Source organism: Geotrypetes seraphini, chromosome 13 (assembly GCF_902459505.1).
Source record: "Geotrypetes seraphini chromosome 13, aGeoSer1.1, whole genome shotgun sequence".
Lineage (NCBI taxonomy): Eukaryota > Metazoa > Chordata > Amphibia > Gymnophiona > Dermophiidae > Geotrypetes > Geotrypetes seraphini.
The window spans coordinates 50,023,849-50,046,521 of NC_047096.1; the positions used below are offsets into that span (position 1 = coordinate 50,023,849).

Below are 22,673 nucleotides of genomic sequence, written 5' to 3' on the forward strand. Positions count from 1 at the left end.
ACGTTGCCAATCGATGCTGGAGGGGCCCATTGCTGTTTGGAAAAAACAATGTTGATGCCCTCCTTCATCGGGCCCCCCTGACCATTTCTGGCCCTAGGCACGTGCCTACTTGGTCTATTGGTTAATCCTGCCCTGAGTTTATGTCATATCAAAGACTGGTGTAGGCAGTGACGTAGTGAGGGTAGGAAGTGCCCACGGCAGTGGCGCCTCCCCCGTGCCATCCTCTCTGCCCTCTGATCCTTCTGCACCCCCACCCCACCCCTTCCTTACCCCCTTGCTACACTCAAGCCTTCCCTTCTCTCTATAAAATCTTCGCCACTGTGAGCAATGCATGCAACTGATAGTATTCTATAAGTACATTGCTTGATGACATGCCCATGACATGCCCAAGCTCTGCCTTTGCACACACCCCCTTGCAGCCATATGCACCAGTAAAAGAATAGCGCCAAGTAATTTTCAGTAATTTTTTTTTATTCTCTTTTAAATTTACATAGCATCAAACAGATACAGTAATATGCATAAAAATCAAATCTAATCAACAATAAGTAAACAGACACTCTAATTTATGGAGAATCCATTGAGCACTATAGGCTCCTTTTACAAAGGCACGCTAGCGGTTTAACGCACGTAATAGCACGCGCTAAACCACCGGACGTGCTAGATGCTACCACCTCCTCTTGAGTAGGTGGTAGTTTTTGGCCAGCGCAGGGGGTTAGCGCGTGATGAAATGTCGCTAGCGTGCCTTTGTAAAAGGAGCCCTATATGTTAGGTGCCGTCGACTCGTGCTCGAGTCCTAGTGGCTTGATGAGCTACAGAATTGAAAAAGAGATCGGTTTTGTGCTAGTCCGGTAAGGTCCTCCAGCGTCATTCCCATGGTTGTTTTCAACATATCTAGCCCTCTTCACCTGGTTCCTTAGATATCTCACTACAATTTCCCATTCATACACAGAAACAAGAAATATATTAAATTAGCCCTGTGATAATATAAAAAAGAAAAACTATACATAAATAGTAGTATTCTGTAACGCATACTATTGGTGTCTAAATTTAGGTATCAGCTTATAGAACTAGCTTTATAGGCTGTAGGCTGGCTTTAGCTTCTGCTTCCAACAGCTGCTGTCTTCATGTGTTGGATAAGTGTGGGGAGGGGAGGGGAGATCTGGAGTAATGTAAATCTGTAAGTGTTAAAGCTGGGTCATGTTGAATCAAAGTTTGGGAAGCACTAGCTTAGGGAAGCCAGGGATTATTATTTCTTAATGCATGGCGCTTTACTGGCACCTTCCTTCCACTCGTAGCAGATATGGAAGTTCAACCACCGAGCACGAAGTAAAAACTTGTTCTTCTTTTTTTTTTTTTTTTAATTTCTTTATTGATATTTTGAACTTGTTCTGATTTGGGATAGAATGCTAACAGTGGCACTATGTTATCAATTTTAATTTCTGTAAGACCTTCTGCTTTTTATGTCAATCCACAGATGCAGAAGCAGTTCTGGTTTTGCTTCATTGAACCGAAGAAAATTGTGGACAAGATGTTCCTGATGTAGGTCTGTATTCAATCAATGCAATAAAAGTCCAAACCCAATGCAAGTCCAAGTTCAATAAAAATCCACATATGTATAAAATAAGGACCCAACACGGTCCGTGTTTTGATCCTCAGGGGGTCCTACAAATATGAATGTAAAATGTAAGAGTGTGAACTGTAGATGATAATGAATGAACAAAATGGATGGAAATGGATGTATTATTTGTCCCATTCAAGGCATGAAGACATAATCCTGCTTCTCCGGACTGAAACTTAAAGCATGAAAGGGGCAAAACCAAAACTGGGCCAGCATTGTTGAGTTCATCTGGTGCATGAGATCTATTTGCATGCACTGCATTCAATGCATATTCATTGGGGAAATCCTGAAAACCCGACTGGAATACGGCTCTCGAGGACCTGAGTTCCCTACGCCTGATCTGGTGCTTGGACCAGAAGAGCCTGCTAAGCTCAACTAGTTTGGGTTCATGAGGGAGAGTATTAGATTTACTGTGGTGTTTAGATTTGTCTTCATGGTGATGTAGTATGAAGATCAATCTGTCCTGAAAAGTTAAACAGCTGATGGTCAGCTGAATATCTGTCACTCAAGCACTTTTGCTATAGCATAGATTCAAGTGTTACTCACTGTAGTTAAAAATCAAGAATAATCAGCAGCAATATTCATGGCCCTGGGATTGTGGTGGAGGGAGTCTAAGCCAGGGGTAGGCAATTCCAGTCCTTGAGAGTCGGAGCCAGGTTAGGTTTTCAGGATATCCACAATAAATATGCATGAGATAGATTTGCATCTCAAGAAGGCAGTGCATGCAAATCTATCTCATACATATTCATTGTGGATATCCTGACCTGACCTGGCTCCGGCTCTCACGGACCGGAATTGCCTACCCCTGGTCTAAGCTATCACACAACAGTGCCCCTAGTAGCCTGCTAGACCTTTGAAGGGTCCATGGTTAGTGTTCAATTAGGGTTATAAAAGTGGAGTAAAACTATGGGTGGTAAAGATGTAAGAAACTGTAGCCCACTAGACAATGATCTTAACATAGAGAGAGATATGTAATGATAAAGATACTTGAATTTGTTCTCTCTAGAACAGGGGTGTCAAAGTCGGTCCTTGAGGGCTGCAATCCAGTCAGGTTTTCAGGATTTCCACAATGAATATGCATGAGATCTATTTGCATGCACTGATTTCATTGTATGCTAATAGATCTCATGCATAATCATTGGGGAAATCTTGAAAACCCGACTGGATTGTGGCCCTCGAGGACCGACTTTGACACCTGTGACTTAGGGAGTTTGAAAAAAAAGCTTATGTACCTGGGTCTCCATGGGAACCATAAATTACATTCAGACAAGCAGGCACCTCTGCAAACTGCCAGGAACTCAGGACAAAGGTTCCAACAAGTTCCAGAAGCCTGAAAAAACCCATTGAGAAAGCCAGACAGTTCTTGGGACTTTCTGGAGTGTGGTTTTTGTTTGTGACCTCATTCCAGGGGAGATTTAGGAACTGGATTTGGGCAGGAGATTTGTCTTTTGGGCAGAACCCACCAACTGACCAGTGTAAAATCTGATTAAGAGTTTTGGCTTCTGTTAGTCAGAGCCCATGATTATAACTGGAGTGTGGAAATTAAAACTAACATCTTGGAGTGAAAGAGAGATATAATCTTTGCATAGCTGGACTGTGTATGAAAGCAACTGTTCAAGAATGTGCCTCTTCCTGGTTTAAAGAAAGTTGGAGTTTTGGATTTACCTGTGGTGTGGTCTGCTTTATTCTGGAGTGAAAGAAGTGGTCTGGTGCAAGCTTGTGTAACCCAGCTGTGGAAGTTGGCTCCTGCTCTGGTCTTCAACAAATAAAAATTATTTTGTGTGCCCCTTGCCAGCATCTGGGAGAAACAGGGGGTTACAGAGGTCTATAAAATATTGAGTGGATTGGAACAGGTAGATGTGAATCACTTCTTTATCCAAAAATACTAGGACTAGGGGGGCATGTAGTAGATTTAAAACAGAAGAAAATACAGTATTTATTCACTCAAGGTGTAATTAAACTCTGGAATTCCTGGAAAATGTTGTGAAATCAGTTGGTTTAACAGGGTTTAAAAAAAGGTTTGGATAATTTCCTAAAGTCCATAAGCCATGGATTTTGGGAAATCCACTGTTTATACCTAGAATAAGCAGCATAAAATATGTTTTATTCTTTGGAATCTTGCCAGGTACTTCTGACCTGGGTTGGGCACTGTTGGAAACAGGATACCGAGCTTGATGGACCTGGGTCTGTCCAGGTATAACAGCTCTTATATTCTTATGTAGGTACCCTAGTTTTCTGAATGTGCAGCATTTAACCGTTGGTTATATTGTATAATAAAACTGCAGTCAAGTTGTTACTATTTTGAAAACTGTGTGATGCACCAGAGCTGGGACATAGTGTCACCACTGCCTATGTTATAGATTAATACAGGTTGCAGTGTAATAACGTTGATCCCCCTCCAGCATGGTTGCAGAACTTGCCCTGTTGAATCCTTATCTTCCACAGAATAGCCAGATCCCGAAACAGCTCTTGATCTGCAACTACCAGTTCCCAGCACTGCAGTTGCTAAACAAATCGAGTCAGAAATACTGTGATATAGTCACTCACTCTTCTTGCTCACCTCCCTGCACTCCTGCCTGTGATCCTCTTTTCAAAGGAGGATCTATTAGGATTAATGTGGTAGTTCCATTTCCCCCCTTAGCGCCGGAGATTCCCTGCAGGTAGAATAGTTGGAAAGAAACTCCAGGCAAGTGTGGAAATCTCAGAGGTTCGCTCCGTGCTGACAACCAGTAAGTGAAGGCTGAATATTTCTGATAAATGCCACCAGCCTAATTTTCTGTTAGAAGGTATTAGAGATGCAAATCGGTTTCCATAAATGCAATTTTTATTTATTATAGTGGACGTCTCATACCTTCTGAAACTGCATGATTTACTTAAGGACCCAGACTTTATCTTGTAGCTTAGCAGGAACTAGCTAACTGTCCTAAGCTAATGCTTGATTTTTACTAAAGCTCTGTCTCAGGTTTAAGAAGATGAATACTAATTATGTATTAATTAAATACAAGTTCAGAGTTACCCAATGAAGCAAGCTTCCTGTAGCGCAGATATCTCCTAGGGCTATTTGTAAAAATCCTTCAAAACTTTGGTTGCTTAGATAACCTTGATAGGCAGTATATAAAAAATCCTAATAATAATAATACTTTATAAATTGTAGTACTGGGGGACATCGGCTGTAAAGCTGTCTCTTAGGAATCTCTGAAACAGTGCTTGAAATTAATAGGCATGTTTAAAGCCATTTAAGCTAAGTACTTTAAGAAAAAGATATACTACAAAATAAAAAAAAGCTATATTTATACTAATGAAATAGTAGATTTAAACAAAAAAATTAATCAAGATTTGATCCAATGAAGATTGGGTTCAGTGATTTGTTTCACCTGAACTACAGGGGTAGTGTAACCCTCTGAGGATCTTTACCATCCCTAATCAATTTAAGGTTTGGTAAAAAATCTTTTTGTTATAAACAAAGCTGGAAGTTTATGATTGTAGAAGTTGTGAAATTAACTGAAGGCATTTCGCTCACAGAAATCCTAAAATGCATTAAACGTATCTGTGTGTTTTATTTCATTGTTAAGCATTTCATAAAACAGTAATTTTCTTTGCTGTGAATATATTACATTTGATAATCTAATACAAAGTACATTTATTTATTTGGTTTTATATCCATTCCTGTCCTCCCAGGATAGGTCAGAATGGGTTACAAGTTTATATACATATTAAAGCGTATTGTAAAATAAATAAATGAACGTATGTGTATTTTACATATATATCTATCTATCTATGCATGATTTCATATCAAATTTAAAAATGTGTAACAATGCTTGAAAAATTCAGGCTTCCTTCTGTCTTTCTCAGCTTGTCTGTAACCTGTACTTCAAAGTCTTTGCTGGCTTAATAGAAACCATGCTACCTGGGCCTATGTAGAGGTGCTTTTATGCATTATGAAAATTAATTTAGAGGCCACATTGGAAAATGAAAAATAACTTAACTCCCCTCCCTTCCTTTTCAGAAAACCACAAAAATGGTTATTAGCACAGGCCGGCGTGCTGAATGCTCTGCGCTGCTCCCGACGCTCATATAACTCTATGAGCTTTGGGAGCAGTGCAGAGCATTCAGTGCACTGGCCAGCACTAAAAAACGCATTTTCAGTTTTGTAAAAGGGGGGGGGGGGGGTAATCAAGCTTGCCAGTTTGTGTAGGCCAGTCAAGGTTTGTTTTGTTTTTAATTATCTATTCCCTCTTAATCTTTTGTGTCTTCATTGATATTTCTGAATTTTACATTTAGGAGTGTAGTTATTAATGTGGGCTACTGTTAAGATGTATTATTTTGTCACTAACTCATGTCATTTTAGCACAGGTGAAACAAAAAAATTGTGGAGAGACGATGTTTCTGAGTTGGACTTTATTTAAAAATATATATTAAAAAATCAACATAGCAAGCCACATAAAAACCTTAAGGACCTGGTCCGCTGGAAACGTTTCTCTTGGACTTTTTCTCTGTGGATTTTCCAGGGCCAATTTCTTTGCTCTATTTTAGCACAGGTCTCATTTTATGCAATAAGATCTAGTTACTATTATCTGGCGTTAACAGTACAGTAACATATCTTAACTGTTGATAACTCCTGCCCATACTATTTCCCAGGAAAAGTATTTACGGGATGCTTCCAGAGCTGCCTGTCAAAGTATAATTTATTTCATAAGTTTGGATGACATTTTTGTTTTGTACATGTTTGTTAATTTTACCTGGTTTTATCTTCTCCCTTGCTGCAGTCACAGCAAGGCTTCTTTTGGTAGATTAGCTCAGGTTGGAAGTGTCACCAAGGGGTGCCCAAGCTTTGCTGTTAGCCTGAAGTCTAGTGCAGTGATTGCCAACCCTGTCCTGGAGGAACACCAGGCCAATTGGGTTTTCAGGCTAGCCCTAATGAATATGCATGAGAGAGATTTGCATATGATGGAAGTGATAGGCATGCAAATTTGCTTCATGCATATTCATTAGGGCTAGCCTGAAAACCCAATTGGCCTGGTGTTCCTCCAGGACAGGGTTGGGAACCACTGCATTAGGGCTAGCCTGAAAACCCAATTGGCCTGGTGTTCCTCCAGGACAGGGTTGGGAACCACTGGTCTAGTGGATGTACATTTTGCTTTGAAATTCTTGGGAACAATCTCCAAAATGAGATACTTGTGCTAAGACAGTAATGAACCTGACGCCTAAGGGAAGGGTAGGGATGCTGGATTTAGCTCAGGTCTTTTTTTTTCCCAGTTCTAGCTCAAGGTGAGTTACATTCAGGTATTTTCTTGTACCCTGAGAGCTTACAGTTTGCGTCCAACGCCTAACATGCACTTAATATGGATAAAACGCTTGAATGCAGAACTCAGCAAAGCACTCCCCTTAGGTTTGCTGTTAGCATGCAGTAATCGTATGCTAATTTATTTTAAAACATTTTTGGGCTGGTGGGAAGGGAGGGGGTGTCATGGGCAGGGAATGAGCAGATTCATTACTGTTTGCTAATTGGTTTATGTGTGCTTAATGTGGGATCCCTAAATAGGAAGCGGTAAAGTGTTACTTTTTTTTTTCCAGTTGCTCTGTGCTTACTGTAGCACATGCTCTAAAAAAAATTAAAATTAATAGGAAAATAGTGATTTCATGGCTGTAGTAGAAATAGGCTTTGCACATGCAAAAGTCCCACATTACCATGCATTAAGGCCCAAATTCTATTTATGTTACCTAAAAAATTGGCACCAAAAAGGTCAGCACTTAGGGTCAAATTCTATAAACAGCATCCCAATTATAGGCAGCGGTAGTCGTCCTTTCACTGTCTAACCAGCCAATCGGGATGCACATTTTAAAAAAAAACACACCCCAAGGAGGGTTGCCTACATTATAGGCATTATTGTGAGCCTAGGGAGGCACATAGGATTGCCTAAGCTTGCTTAAGGCTAGGCATGGTTTCATCCGGAAGTGGCCTTACGCAAGCTTAGGCGGCCCTAGGCGTCTCTCTAGGTCCGTGATAGGCACCTGAAATGTAGGCCAGCAAAATGCTGGTCTACATTTCAAGTAGATGCAGCCGCTGAGCCAATCGCGGCAAGGGAATCTCCCTGCTGTGATCAGTTTAGCAGCCGTGGCAGGAACTCGTCCCCCCATGTGAAGACGACCGGTAAGAGGAATGCACAATCCCTCCTGCTGGAACCCCCGAAGCAGCCCACCCCACACCCAAATGTCCATGGCAGGAGGAGTGCCCAATACTGCCATCCCCTGAGACATCCCCCGGTAGGAGGGATGCCCAGTCCCTCCTGCCAGAACTGGAACCCTCCCTGCAGGTATGCCCCCCCAACACCCCCGAAGCCCACCCGGATCCCACCATTACTTTTTTTGTTGGCCGGCTGGAGGGATGATTACTCCCTCTGGCTGGCAGAGTGGTGGGCCTCCACCTTCCAGGTGCACTGTAGGATGCACCAGAGAGGGGCCTAAGGCCCTGATTGGCCCAGGCGCTTAATGCCCCTCCCATAGGAGAGGCCTTAGGCCCCTGGAACAACTGGAATCTTAGGCCTTTCTCCCAGTGCATACTGGGAGTAGCCTAAGATTTGGATAGGTCAAATCCCTTAGGCCCACCTCATGGCCCAGAATGCACTGACAGAGAGGCCTAAGATTCCAGTTGGCCCAGGGGCAAGTGACATGGGAAACTAGAGTCAGGGAGACAGGAACCAGACCGTATAAGAGGCTGGACCAGAAATACCTAGAGTAGGCCCAGGGCAAAAAAGGAGGAAGAGGTGATTTCCGTATGCAACTTGACTACAACACTTAGATACTCTGCTTAGCTGAGGAAAGCCAATATCCGTTTTGTTGCTGAACACCTGTAAGTTGCTCTGAAGTCTGGCTGGGGGGCCAGACCCTGTTGCCTGACTGGAGAAAGCTGTTGAAACAACTGTGTTTGGGGCTTAGTAGTCAGAAACCATGATCCATGTCTTCAGTCCTATCAGCCACAGGCCCACCTCAGGACTTTGGAACCAAAAGACTGTTCATTATATGCCTGACTCTGTGCAGTAAAAATAAGCATGATTGCCAAAGCCATTTGTACTGTGGTCATAAAGACTCTGAATTTCTATTATTTTACATTAACAATGTGTTAATGTTGTCATTAGCGCACGGCTATTTCTTTAAGTTACCACTGTAGTACTTACTGCCACTTATTTTGTACATTGTAAGGGCTCCCGCATTGCCCATGCATTAACCAGTTAGCATGTGATAATGTCGATGCACTAACTGATGCAGGAACAGCCACTATCCACCCTGATAAGAACATAAGAACATAAGAAGTTGCCTCCACTGGGTCAGACCAGAGGTCCATCCTGCCCAGCGGTCCGCTCCCGCGGCGGCCCATCAGGTCCGCGACCTGTGAAGTGGTTACTGACCAATTCAATAACCTACCTCAAGTTCTATCTGTACCCCTCTATCCCCTTAACCTCCAGGAACCTATCCAAACCTTTCTTGAACCCCTGTACAGAGTTCTGGCTTATCACCTCCTCTGGAAGCTTGTTCCATGTGTCCACCACCCTCTGGGTAAAAAAGAACTTCCTAGCATTTGTTCTAAACCTGTCCCCTTTCAATTTCTCCGAGTGACCCCTAGTGCTTGTGGCCCCCCACAGTTTGAAGAATCTGTTCTTATTCACTTTCTCTATGCCCTTTAGGATTTTGAAGGTTTCTATCATGTCCCCTCTAAGTCTCCTCTTCTCCAGGGAGAACAGCCCCAGCTTTTTTAACCTGTCAGCGTATGAGAAATTTTCCATACCTTTTATCAGTTTAGTCGCCCTCCTCTGCACTCCCTCGAGTACCGCCATATCCTTTTTGAGGTACGGCGACCAGTATTGAACACAGTACTCCAGGTGCGGGCGCACCATTGCGCGATACAGCGGCATGATGACTTCCTTTGTCCTGGTTGTGATACCTTTTTTGATGATGCCCAGCATTCTGTTTGCTTTCTTTGAGGCATGATAACATCCCCTCATAAAATACTCAAAATTATTTAGCGCAGGGTTAGCACACGTGCGTTCTAAAATTACCACATGATGCTGTAACATGTTCCGTAGTACTCAATTTTTTGCTGTGTTATGCGTGCATTAGTACCTAACACTACTTAATAAAAGAGCCTCTGAGGGGCTGATTCTGTAAAGAAAAGTGGCTCTTGCCGCGTGTCACAGTTACAGTTATTTTATTTGATATACCGCAATTATTAACAAACATATTAAACTAAGGGCTCCTTTTACGAAGCCGTGTTAGCGGTTTAATGCGCGTATAGTGCGCGCTAATTTGCCGACCATGCTAGCCGCTATCGCATCCTCTTGAGCAGGTGGTAGTTTTTCGGCTAGCACGGGGGTTAGCGTGCGCTACAAAGGTGTCTGCGATAAAACTACTAATGCGGCTTCGTAAAAGGAGCCCTAAAGTGGTTTACAGTAAAAAAAAAAAAGGAATAAAAAATTATAAAATCAATAAAGACAAACAGGGTAAATCGACCATAACAAAACAGACACAATTTGGATAAGAAAAAGGGAGGGAAAGATTTACAATATATTAGAGCAGTGTATCGCAAATTGTGTGCCTCCTGAGATTTCAGGTGTGCCGCGACATACTGGCGAGGAGGAGATTAATCCATGCCAGCTGACTGCCTACAGGATGTGCCTCTCGCTGTGAGAGGCGCATCCTGTAGGAAGTCAGCTGGTGCGGATGACTCTCCTCCTGGCTGGCGTCTCTCCTCCTCTCCCCACACCTTCTGGATCCCTCGACTGTAGCGGGTCATGGCCAAATGGGCCTCTGTGCACGTGGCGTCATGGCATCAACATCTACTCACTTCTGGGTGCTTTCTGGCTGGGGCAATGAATTTAGTGTGCCACCGGCCGGAAAGTTTGTGAGACACTGTATTAGAGGGAAGGACATAAAAGGAAAGTCAACAAAAGATACAGGGAAAAAGAAAAACTGTATTAGCAAGAAAGAAAAAAAGGAAACGACTGGATTGTTTCAAATGCCATTTTAAAGTGTCAATCAGGACAGGTACTGCTTAATAATAATAATAATAACAGCTTATATACCGCAATACCGTGAAGTTCTATGCGGTTTACAGAAGATTAAGCAAAGATAACAAATTGAATTGACTTTAAGAGGGGAGGAAGAAAGAGAATTAATAGGACAGGAAATTCATTGTTGAGGAGAGAGTGATCAAAAGGACAAGTTAATCGCTGTAGAGGGAAGAGAGAAGAGAGGATCAGTTGTCTAGATGCTTTAGGAACAAGTGTGTTTTGGGACATCTCCTAAATTCCCCATAAGTAGTGGGCAAAAGCAATTGTTCTAGGTCTCTACCCCCACGATGCTGCCTGGTGTGAGAGAAGGTGTTCATGGTGTTTTTTCAGTTTACAACCTCGAACTAGGGGGGAAACGAAATTGGAATGTGAACTTCTCTTGTGTCTGTTGGCTGAGAAGAAGAAAAGGTCAGTTATGTATTTAGGGGAAGTCCGTGTAGTGCTTTGAAGCAGAAGCAGGCAAATTTAAACTTTACGCGCGCCGCCATTGGCAGCCAATGCAGCTGCCGGTAGTAGGGTGTCACGTGGTCAAACTTCCTCAGCCCAAAGATCAGTCTGACTGCTGCATTTTGTGTCTATCAAGGACCCTAGGCGCTAGAAATGTAGGCTAGGGTTCTACATTTCTGGTGCCTAGAGTCCTTGTAAAATTGTGGCCATTGGCGCCCAGTGATGCCAAAGTCCAGAGCTGCCCATAAACATGCTTACCTCCAGGTTTCGGCATCACTAGGCACCACTACACACCATGGACTTAGGTGCTTGTCCTGGAGGGTGCCTAATTATGTTTTAATTCCATTTTTAATTGGTTTTTAATGATGCAATCATCTATTGCACCACTTAACCCTTTCAGGACCAAGGGACATATTTGTCCCATAACTTTAAAATCCTATAAATTTTGATTGGGATAGTCTACAGTTCTAAATTTGATATGTACGGATTCCATAGGATACTGCCTTTATGTAAACAAACTGGTTCTGACATTCATTCATTAGCGTCGTTGCCAGATTGACGAGAAGATTCACTTGCCACACTGTCCATAAGCCAGAAGTGTGATTTTTTTAAATAAAAATAATGATATTTCACAAAAAAAAATCAATTTTTTGGCATCTGCAAGCCCTTTTTACCATAAAAATGTCGTCAAAACCACAAAAATTGGCCTACGATCCTTATGGTCCTGAAAGGGTTAAAACAAATTAAAACACTTCAGTTAGGCACCAGGTGTTTGCAAGCATACTTTGACTTTTCTTTTATTACTAACTGGATTGGGTGTGCTCTTGCCAAATGCCAATTCTATATATTATGCCTAAGAATTAGGTACTAACTAGGGCGGTGCGAAGTGCAATTCTATAAATGTTAAGTGCGCTATATAGAATCATGCTTAACACCACCTAAGCATGCTTAGGCATCGCTAGGCATCCTAACTTTATGCTAGGGTTTTCTAGGCCTAAATACTTCCGCTTAAGTTAGGCGCCTACTGGTACTTTTGTCCAAAACAAGTGCCTACATACAAAACACGCCCATGATGCCCCTTAACCACGCCTATTTTGTGATAGATTTCTTGGACTAGGCGCCTTCCTCAAATTGGTAGGTCCTTAACATCCAATTAAGTCCAATTATGAGGTATCAAGTTCCAATTTATCAGCACTGATTTAGTCTATTAATTAAGTTAGGCGCCTACATCGATGGACTTTATAGAATCAGGATCTTAATGCCAGTGATGTGAGTGGCTGATAAGACTTGAGTGTACATTCCATGGTATTCTCCTGTACGCTCATGAAATAATGTGCCCAAAATTCAGAATCTATTTAATAAACTTGCAGTTTCATTTCAGTTGTGGTAGAATTATTTGTCTTACACGGCTGTGCATACAAAAATAGGGCAGATTTTTAATCCATAGAAAATATCAAAACAGATCAGACAATGAAAGGCGAATCAAGTTAGACACTCCAATACTTTGGTATCATAACAAAAGGACTTTGATCTTTCACATATTGATAATTTGCTCAGCATGTCCCATTGCAAGACCACAATTCTAGACAACTAATTTATGACATCTAAAGTAAGAAGAGTCAAACTCAATTTGAAACCTGTTCTAGCCAGCTAACGGGTCCTGTACAATTTTAGACATCCAGCTGCCTTGGAAAATGTAGCCAAAATATTTAATTCAGCTGGGCTGGCAAGAGCCAATGCATTCCCAGAATTTTAAAATAAGAACTGTGTGAACCTAGTCCCCTGTGTATTACGACTTTGAGACAAAGTGTTAAATCCGGTGGATGAGTTACTGATGAGTACCGAATACCATTGAGTACGGAGTGTCAATGTTAAAGAGAGACTTTTCGGTGAGGTCACCGCTGAGTCGGCGTTTCCTGCTCTGACTGGACATAAATAAATGTCCTCTGTACACTGAAAATTTAATCATGTACCATTTCCTCCTTACAGTCACATTCAAAGGAGACTAAATAGCTCAACCATTACTAGCATGGGGTTACTTGGATGAATGCATCAATTTCAATGAAATATTTACAGTTGGTTAAAATACATGTCTGGATGTTTATAAATTCACTGTACACATTTCATCTTGTCTGACATACATGGATCCTTATTTGAGGCTGTCAAATGTTACCTAGAACTACAAAACCTGGAGTGTTTATCTCATGCAAATTATCCATGACACATGTCCTGTTTGATTATAGCCCAGTACAAGCAATAAAATGACAAACTGCAGTGCGATATGCTGATTGCTGTTCAATTAGGGCGCCTTTACTAAGGTGTGCTAATGGATTTAGTGTATGCTGATTTCCACATGCTAAATGCTAAGAAGCCTATTATTTAATTCATTTTCTATTCCATACTCACCAAAGAGCTCAGAATGGGTTACGGGTTAAATATGCATAATTTCAGTACAAGTTTACAATATGAGTTTTTATCCTAACCTGACACATACTAGAGGTCTAATATTAATATATATAATATATAGTTTACCAGTTACAATTTGCCAGTGCAAGGTTTTCAGTAGAAGGATATGGCGTTACTCGAGAGGGTTCAGAGGAGAGCAACGCGTCTGATAAAGGAGATGGAAAACCTTTCATATGCTGAGAGATTGGAGAAACTGGGTCTCTTTTCCCTGGAGAAGAGGAGACTTAGAGGGGATATGATAGAGACTTACAAGATCATGAAGGGCATAGAGAGAGTATAGAGGGACAGATTCTTCAAACTTTCAAATAATAAAAGAACAAGAGGGCATTCAGAAAAGTTGAAAGGGGACAGATTCAAAACAAATGCTAGGAAGTTCTTCTTTACCCAACGTGTGGTGGACACCTGGAATGCGCTTCCTGAGGACGTAATAGGGCAGAGTACGGTACTGGGGTTCAAGAAAGGATTGGACAATTTCCTGCTGGAAAAGGAGATAGAGGGGTATAGATAGCGGATTACTGCACAGGTCCTGGACCTGTTGGGCTGCTGCGTGAGCGGACTGCTGGGCACGATGGACCTCGGGTCTGACCCAGCAGAGGCATTGCTTATGTTCTTATGTTAAGCACAAGTTTTATCCTAATTTGAGAAACATATTTTATATGTTAGATTAGGCATAGTTACAGTGCAAGATTTTACAATACAAGTGTCCTTACGTGACACATATTGGTTCTGGTAACAATATACATTTCTTTGTAGTCGATTGGTCAAGGGCAGGGGTTTAGGTGAAAAGGTATGTTTTTATCGCTTTCCTAAAGCTGAGGAGCTCTTCAAGGGTTCTGATCTGCAGGGACAGTCGATTCCAGTGGCTCGGTGTGAAGTGGGAGTAGGACCATCAGTTGGCGGTTTGCAGTCAAAGGGTACGACCAAGGGGCGTTTTGAGGCATATTTCACCCTGGGAGCGGAGGGACTGGTTCAGCACATAGAGACTTAACCATCACGCAGCCCGGCGCCATGTCATGTAAGGGTATGAACGCTAGCATCAGGCCCTTGAAGACACAATGTTTGGCTACGGGCAGCCAGTGTGCTGATGCTAGAGCCTGGGAGACAGCATGATCGTTGCGTTTTGAACACACTGGAGATGTCGTACATTCTTCACCATGAGATCGTTGAATAACGCATTGCAGTAATCCATGCAGGAGAGTGCTACGGCATAGAGTAGTTGGGCAAAGTCCTGAAAAGTAGTTCCTTATTTTTTGGAGTTGTCGCAAGTAGTAAAATGAGGAAGACACCACCTGAGAGAAATGGTTGGAAAGTATTGGGGGCTTCTTAGCATTTAGTATTGGGGGCTTCTTAGCATTTACACTAAAGTAAAAGAAGTGAGTGTCTTTGTTAGGATCCCCTGAGGTGTCCTCTTAAAACGAGGAAGCCAAAATACTACACTGGCTAGTTTTATTTATTTATTGGAATTTATTAAGTGTGTTTATGTAAACTTACAATTTTGTTAGCAGCATAGCAATAGTATAATGACCAAACAAGTTTAAATACAATAAGGGGTCCTTTTACTAAACTGTGGAAAGCACTAATGTGTGCTTACAGCAAGCTAGTGATATCTACCTGGGATGTGCTGAGGCATCCTGTGGTAAATCTGTTAATTTGCATGTGCATACTGCATACAAAATAAATTTACCGTATATACTTGAATATAAGTCAATCTGAATCCAAGTCAAGACCCCCATTTCCCCCCCAAAAGGAGGAAAAATGGTTGACTTGAATATAAGACGGGGGCTTAATATTCAAGTGCCATTCCCTGCCAGGATCAAGTGCCCTCCCTCATGCCCTCCCATGCCAGGCTCTGCTCTCAGCTCCCTTCCCTCCCTGCCCTACCAGGCTATGCAGCCAGTTCCCCTCCCTGCCAGGCTCTAAATCCAGCCCACTTCACTACTTGCCAGGTTCTGCACCCAGCCTCCATTCCTCCCTGCCCTGCAAAGTTCTGAACCGAGCCCTCCTCCCTACCAGGCTCTGCAGCCAGCCCCCTTCCCTCCCTGCCCTACCAAGCTATGCACCCAGCCCCCTCACTACTTGACAGGCTTTGCATCCTGTCCCCCCCTCCCTGCCAGGTTCTGCACAATGTCCCACCTTCCTGCCTTGTACCTCTCCCCCTTCCCCCTCTGGTGGTCTAGTGGTAATTATAGTATAAAGCTAGTAAATAGTTTCAGATACTTGGGGATTATAATCGACTGTCATCTAAGCTTTGAGGAGCAGGTTTCATCCATGGTTGCTAAACGTTTTGGGGCATTAAGACAGCTTAGAGCCATTTGAGATTTTTTGGATGAGAAATCATTGCACACGTTAATTCATGCCTTTGTATTGTCAAATTTAGATTATGGTAATTAGTATATACAGGTATTGGGTTAGGTCAGCTGAAGTGCTTATAAACAGTGCAAAATGCTGCGATTAGATTATTGAGAGAGCAGCGCTGGGCCGGGCGGGAGCTCGAGAAGCTCACTCCTGCATGCCTGTGTGCCACTGGCCACAAGCCACAAGATTGAAAGGAGGGAGCAGGGCAGGAGTGCGGAAAAAACAATGTTGATGCCCTTCTTCTTCGGGCCCCCCTGACCATTTCGAGCCCTAGGCACGTGCCTACTGGGCCTATTGGTTAATCCTGCCCTGTTTCCAACAGCTGTAGTATACATGCAAACTGGCATACACCTATATACCAACACACAAACATCCATCCATCAGCCTCCACCCCCCCCCCAATGTATTTACTTGCAAAGGAATGGGTAAGAATTCAACGAGCCATATTTTCCATGTTCTCCTCAAGTTTTTATTAAGCACGATCAGTTGTGTAGCACTTCCTCATCTAGGATGGAGTTCTGTAACAATCTTCTTCAGCATTTCTTTCATCTAAGCAACAAAGAAAGCTTCGCAAGCTGTCTAGGCTGATCACTAAGTAGAAAAGCACTTTGAACTGGCTCATGAAATGGAGGCAGAGGCATTAGCAAGAGGTCAGCAAGGATCCTTTCACTTGATTAGCATCATAGCCTTTCAGTGCTAGACTCCAGGACTCCAGGAAAAAGTTGTAATCTAGGGAAAGAAGGCTGGTACCCTGCTATAGTGCCTTAATGTGCACACTTCTAATATGCATACAAACATGAGTGCTTCAGCACCTCCCTTACCAAGCAGATGCCTTCACTTAGTCCAGAGTAGGCAATTCCGGTCCTCGAGAGCCGGAGCCAGGTCAGGTTTTCAGGATATCCATAATGAATATGTATGAGATAGATTTGCATGTACTGCCTCCTTGAGATGCAAATCTATCTCATGCATATTTATTGTGGATATCCTGAAAACCTGACCTGGCTCCGGCTCTCGAGGACCGGAATTACCTACCCCTGACTTAGTCCAAGGAGGGATAATTAATGTTCAGTGAATCACCCCCCCCCCCCCAATCATTCTGAAAAGTGGACTTCTGTGCATGCAGTTGTATCCCAGGTTTTTTTCAATGTTTAGCTCCTGTGTATTAACTAGTCTGCTGGAGTAAAATACATCGTATTTTTAAAATCGCTAGCTGCTGTGTCTCAATTAAAATCCGATCTTCAGCACCAGTGACATGCGTAGAATAAATGCCACCTGATATTCAAAACAATTTAAAAAGCCCAAACAAGCTCCTGTCTGTTTAATCACTTGTCTGTGGCTAGCTGTGAATATTTGGTGGCACTTAACCGGTTGCAGTTAGCACCTTGATGATTGGCTAACGTGGGCATTCCAAGAGCGAAGTTGGAACTTATGTGGTGAAGTGTTGATATACAACTTTTAACAGCATAAGATAACTGCTTATATTAGGCCATACAAATAACAGTCCTATCTTTAAGCAGTTCAGCTTATGAGCTGAGTATTGCACGTAACTACATAAGTTTTAGTGGCCAACATATAACCAGATATTCATTGTAGGTGGCTGGACATAGCCCAGCATTGAATAACTGAGAATACAACTGGTGATGGATATAAAAATGCTGATTGCCACAAGCAGAATATTGGCCATCTGGTAGAGCCAGTGGAATGGAGGAGTAGCCTAGTGGTTAGTGCAGAGGTCTGAGAACCTGGGGAGCTGTGTTTGGTTCCTGCTATAGCTTCCTGTGACTCTGGGCAAGTCACTTAACCTTCATTGCCCCAGGTACAAAATAAGTATGTCTTTAATGATATACACGAAAAATCGAAAAAGCACTGTGGAGCGACGATGATCCTGAAATGGACTTTAATGAAAGACTCAAAGTTCCAAATACACAATAAAACATTCTACATAAAGATAAAATAATCCACATAAAAACCTATAAGACCTAGTCCTCTGATAGCGTAGGGTTTAGCAGCACCTCACTTTCCACCTATCAGTCTTTCTATGTATCTACCACCATAGGATTCTTAGGGACCCCTGAGAAGACATTTTGTCAAAATACGGACCGTGTCGGGTCCTGCGCTTTCAAACGGTGTCCCTGAAAATAACTAGCACTGCTTGGGGTTGTTTGGAGTTGTTTTTATGTCTTTGTGTGGCCATATCTGAACTGTAATGGAACTCTTAAGTCAGAACAAAGTTGTGCATTCTAACTGATTGGTTTTTGACACCTCTTCCATAATACATAATCCGGGTTCTTTCGTTGTTGATTTCTGAAGCATCGTGTGTTGATTTGTTGGAAAGATATTAAGACATTTTAGTGTTTTAAGTATTTTTTTTTCATTAATTAATAAAAATATTAAAATAAAATAGTTTCCTCTTGATAAACATGCCTGTGCATTTCCCAAAAGACATTTCAGAGGATCTGAAGCATGCTATTGTCCATAGCGTGCAAGCCAGAGTGTCTTTCTATCAGATGTCACATCAGATGGGCATTTCAGTTGGAGCTATATCATCCATTATGAAACTAGGGCAACAGATTTTTTCTTGGACTGGACTGGGTTTTGACTGTTTATTTTCCTAATTTTACTTCCTAATATGTTTATAAATTGTTTTTATTATTTTGGAATGGGTTGTCTTTTAGAAACACCATGAAACTGGGTCAGTATCTTTGGATATGTCACACGCTGTGGGTGGCATAAAAAGGCAACTACATGCCAATTTCATACCATAGAGATCACAGTGCATAGATTGCTAACCACATCCAGTTAAAAACTGAACCATGAAGTGCAACAGTGTGGTTTAGAAGTAGGATCCAGCACCATCAGACGTTACTTGAAGCAAATAGGGCTGACATCTAGAACTGTTCCTCAAAACCCCCTGTTGACGCAACGACATTGGCACCTGAGATTGAACTTTGCTAAGAAGTACATAAAGAAGAGTCCAGATTTTTGGCAGCGTGTTTTATTTACAGATGAAGCACACATTGTAATCCTCAGTGGCCTGCACGAGCTACGTGTGAGGAGAAAGGCTGGGGAGTGCTGCAACTTTGTGTTGCCATCAGTCACTTTATAAGAATATTTTTAATATTTATAAAAAATAGACCGATGAAGAGGTTGGTGTTTTTAATCTGTATGTAAAATGTTATCCTATACACAGTAGTACTGCTGAGGTCTGTGAGTGGGATATTTAAGGTATACATTACTAGATAATCTATGTTTCAAGATATAGACCTTAAATTAAGCATTTGAAAAGTATGAAGCCTTTGTGTGTTTGTAACAGTCAAATGTCTGGCATCTGTGATATTATGGGGCAACTTTGCAGCTTCAGGATTTGGACAAATTTGCTTCCTTCAAAAAGGGTGAAACATGCAACAGTGCCTTGCACTTGAAGGTTTTGGATCAGCAAATGTGTTGGTCTGCCAATTCACTCTTTCCAGGGTTTCAATTGTGCCTACAAGATGATGATGCTCTTTGCCACAGATCCAAAGCTGTGAAGAAGTTTGTCCAGCAGCAAGGCTGGAAGGTGTTCAGATGGCCACCTCGGTCACCAGTAGAAAACCTCTGGTGTCTGTTAAAGACGATGATATGGAAACAGTTTCAACAGTGCAGTGGATTTGAAAGCAAAAATAATTTCTGTCTGGCATCATAACATCAGCAGAGAATTGCTTGCAAATTTGGTACAATCAGTGCCTGATAGGTTGCGTGCCAAAATCAATGCCAAAGGAGGTCCAACAAAGTACCAATATGAAGTGTAGTTACTAAAAACTCTTTTACAATGAATTTACTCTATAAAAAATGTTTTACTTCATTTAGGTTATTCTGCCTAAATTTTAGTCAAAGTTCTGTTATATTGTGTGAGATGTAGTGTACACTTTATATTTCTTTTATTGTAACCACAGAAAGGCAGTGTATCAAGCTCCATCCCCTTTCCCTACATGTCTCTTTTTTCTTATCCTAACTTGCCCTCTCTTTTACTAAGTCGTGATAGAAGTTTCTACTGCGGCCCGGGGCACTAAATGCTCCGACGCTCATAGGAATTCTGTGAGCGTTGGAGCAGCATCAGAGAATTTAGCACGCTGGGCTGAGGTAGAAACCTCTAACACGGGTTTGTAAAAAGGTGGTGGTGTTGGAGGAGGGGGGTTATTCATAGAAACAGAGAAACATGACAGCAGATATCCCATTTAGTCTGCCCATCTGCAGCACTTACTATCTCCTTTTCTCCCCAAGAGAACAATTAGAAGAACATTTGAGACTTGATATTCAAAATGGCTTAAATGGCCAGGAGATTGCCTCTCCGAGGCTAACTGGGCATTTTCATAGAAACATGATGGCAGATATAAGCCAAATGGCCCATCCAGTCTGCCCATCTGCAATAACCATTATCTCTTCCTCTCTCTAAGAGATCCCACATGCCTATTCTAAGCTTTCTTGAATTCAGACACAGTCTCTGTCTCCACCACCTCTCCCGGGAGACTGTTCCACGCATCTACCAACCTTTCTGTAAAAAAGTATTTCCTTAGATTACTCCTGAGCTTATCACCTCTTAACTTCATCCTATGCCTTCTCATTCCAGAGCTTCCTTTCAATGAAAGAGACTCGACTCATGCGCATTTGCATTTAGGTATTTAAACGCCTCTATGATATCTCCCTTTTCCTGCCTTTCCTCCGAGGTTGAGATCTTTAAGTCTGTCCCCATACGCCTTATGATGAAGACCACACACGATTTTAGTAGCCTTCGAATTCGCGGTTCGTGGTCTCACTCATTCGTGGTATTTTCTGACTGCCTCTTCCTGTACTAAAGTTAGGCTACACCAATCAGGAGCTGTGTGTCATAGAATAACTGTCTAACAGAGGAAATTGTAAAAAGATATTGTTGTGATGATCTAAGCCTGTAGCATGGCTTAGATCATCTTGGTGTGTTGGTTCTTCCAGCAACCCTGTTGATTCTTGACAAGGTTATTGTAGTAGTGGATGTTGGGTTCATCAGTGCTTGGTGCTGAGCAGGTTTGGTTTCTTTTAAACAGCTAATAATATGCATGAGTCGAATGCATGCACATGTCTTTTTATGGGGCTTTATGAATCTGGAATTGTTCATACTGTAAGATAAAACAAATAGCCTTTGAGGTGGTCTAGTTTAAATAAAGAAACTGCCAGGCCCTTCCAGGTTTTGCCTGTTCCTTGTTATTTCCTGAGGAAATGTGTTTTCCTAATCCTGGCAACGCCCTGTTTCCTGTGACAGAAGGACTCTGGACACAGGGAAATGTCACTCCCCTTCCATAGGCATCTCCAGGGGGAGGTGGAGACCACAAAAGCACATCATCATATGCCAAAATATGCTAGTCCGTATGACTTTCAAAATTTGAAAAATAATTCTTAACTCAGCACTTGTTATAATAGTTCCTACTAGTAGTGCAACTATAATTATCAAAAGATGTTCATAAAAAAAAAAAAAACAACCACAACAACAACAATCAATAGCCCAAAATAAAATAAATATAATTATAAATATCAGTGTGCTCAGTGCTCCTACTCACCGGTCAAATTTTAAACTGGACCAATGGTATGGGAACCATCATTGCTATACCTGTTCCCACAATAAAGTTTTATCAAAATGAATATAGCATGCACGTTTCAGTAAAGCATAGGAAAGTAAATGAAGTACTTATCTTAAAGGTGACTGGAGAAGTACAAGTAATTTCATGGGATCTCCATTGTATATTCCACAAAGTGTGCAAGGTCCAGAATAACAAAAAGACCGAGAGAGATCCCTAATGTGGAACCCCAATATTTTAAACTATAAAATCATTTCCCAAAGTGAAAAAGTGTTCATAAAATCTTCTTAAGCAATGATTTGCAATACGCTCTGCAATTAGCTATTTTCAAAAAAAGCAACAAACAATCCTCATCCTCAGGCGAAATCAATGACCATTCCTCAAATAACAGCAAAAATTGGGGTTTTTTGACAGAAGTTTTTCAGAAAAATGTCAATATGTTGATACTCCATGCCAATATACACACCCTATCCCTAGTTCTCTTCCGTCTATTCATCTAGCAAAATGCCTTTCGGTTCGATGTGGTTACAGAATGTAAATACAGCAAGAAAAAAACGTAGCCAACATATAGCGATTACAAAATGTAAATACAAAAAACAAAAAACATTTGTATGAATTAGAAAGGCGCATAGGATTTCTCTATCTGTCCCAAAATTGGGATTACAATATAACTAGAGTTATATTGTATATAAACTATGGGCTCCTTTTACTAAGGTGCACTAACATTTTTAGAGCACGCATAAGATTAGCGTGCGCTAGCTGAAACATTACCGCCTACTTAAAAGGAGACGGTAGCGGCTAGCGCATGCAGCATTTTAGCGCGCACTAAGCGTGCGCTAAAACCGCTAGCACACCTTTTTGTAAAAGGAGCCCTATATATTAAAAGAAAGAGATAAATAAAACACCAAACATGTAAAAATGTGAAGTACCTGAGAGGGAAAAGGTATAATAGATTAGCACGAAGATGAATAATGCATGAATTCCACAAAATTGGCTAAATATAATAAGCCCAAAGTACGTCAAAGTAAATTATAATTCCAATGAGAAAAAAATATGAACTTAGTTCAGTCCATGTGGAGCAACAATCATCCGATCTGCAAGGATGGGAGAGCAGGCTGGTCACAGAAGATCTCCCAG

At 41.7% G+C, this 22,673-nt stretch overlaps 1 protein-coding gene across 2 annotated transcripts in view; it reads left to right on the plus strand.

Moving 5' to 3' along the window:
• Nucleotides 1-3,452: 3,452 nt before the first annotated feature.
• The window catches only part of ETS1 (ETS proto-oncogene 1, transcription factor), a 295,332-nt gene continuing 276,111 nt past the window's right edge, over nucleotides 3,453-22,673 (plus strand). Inside the window, exon 1 of one of the 2 annotated variants that reach the window (XM_033918930.1) lies at nucleotides 3,453-3,471. The gene's annotated coding sequence lies outside the window, so the exon portion shown is untranslated. Of the gene's footprint in view, nucleotides 3,472-4,214; nucleotides 4,348-22,673 lie in introns of those variants that run through there. The other variant, XM_033918929.1, reaches the window with a different exon arrangement.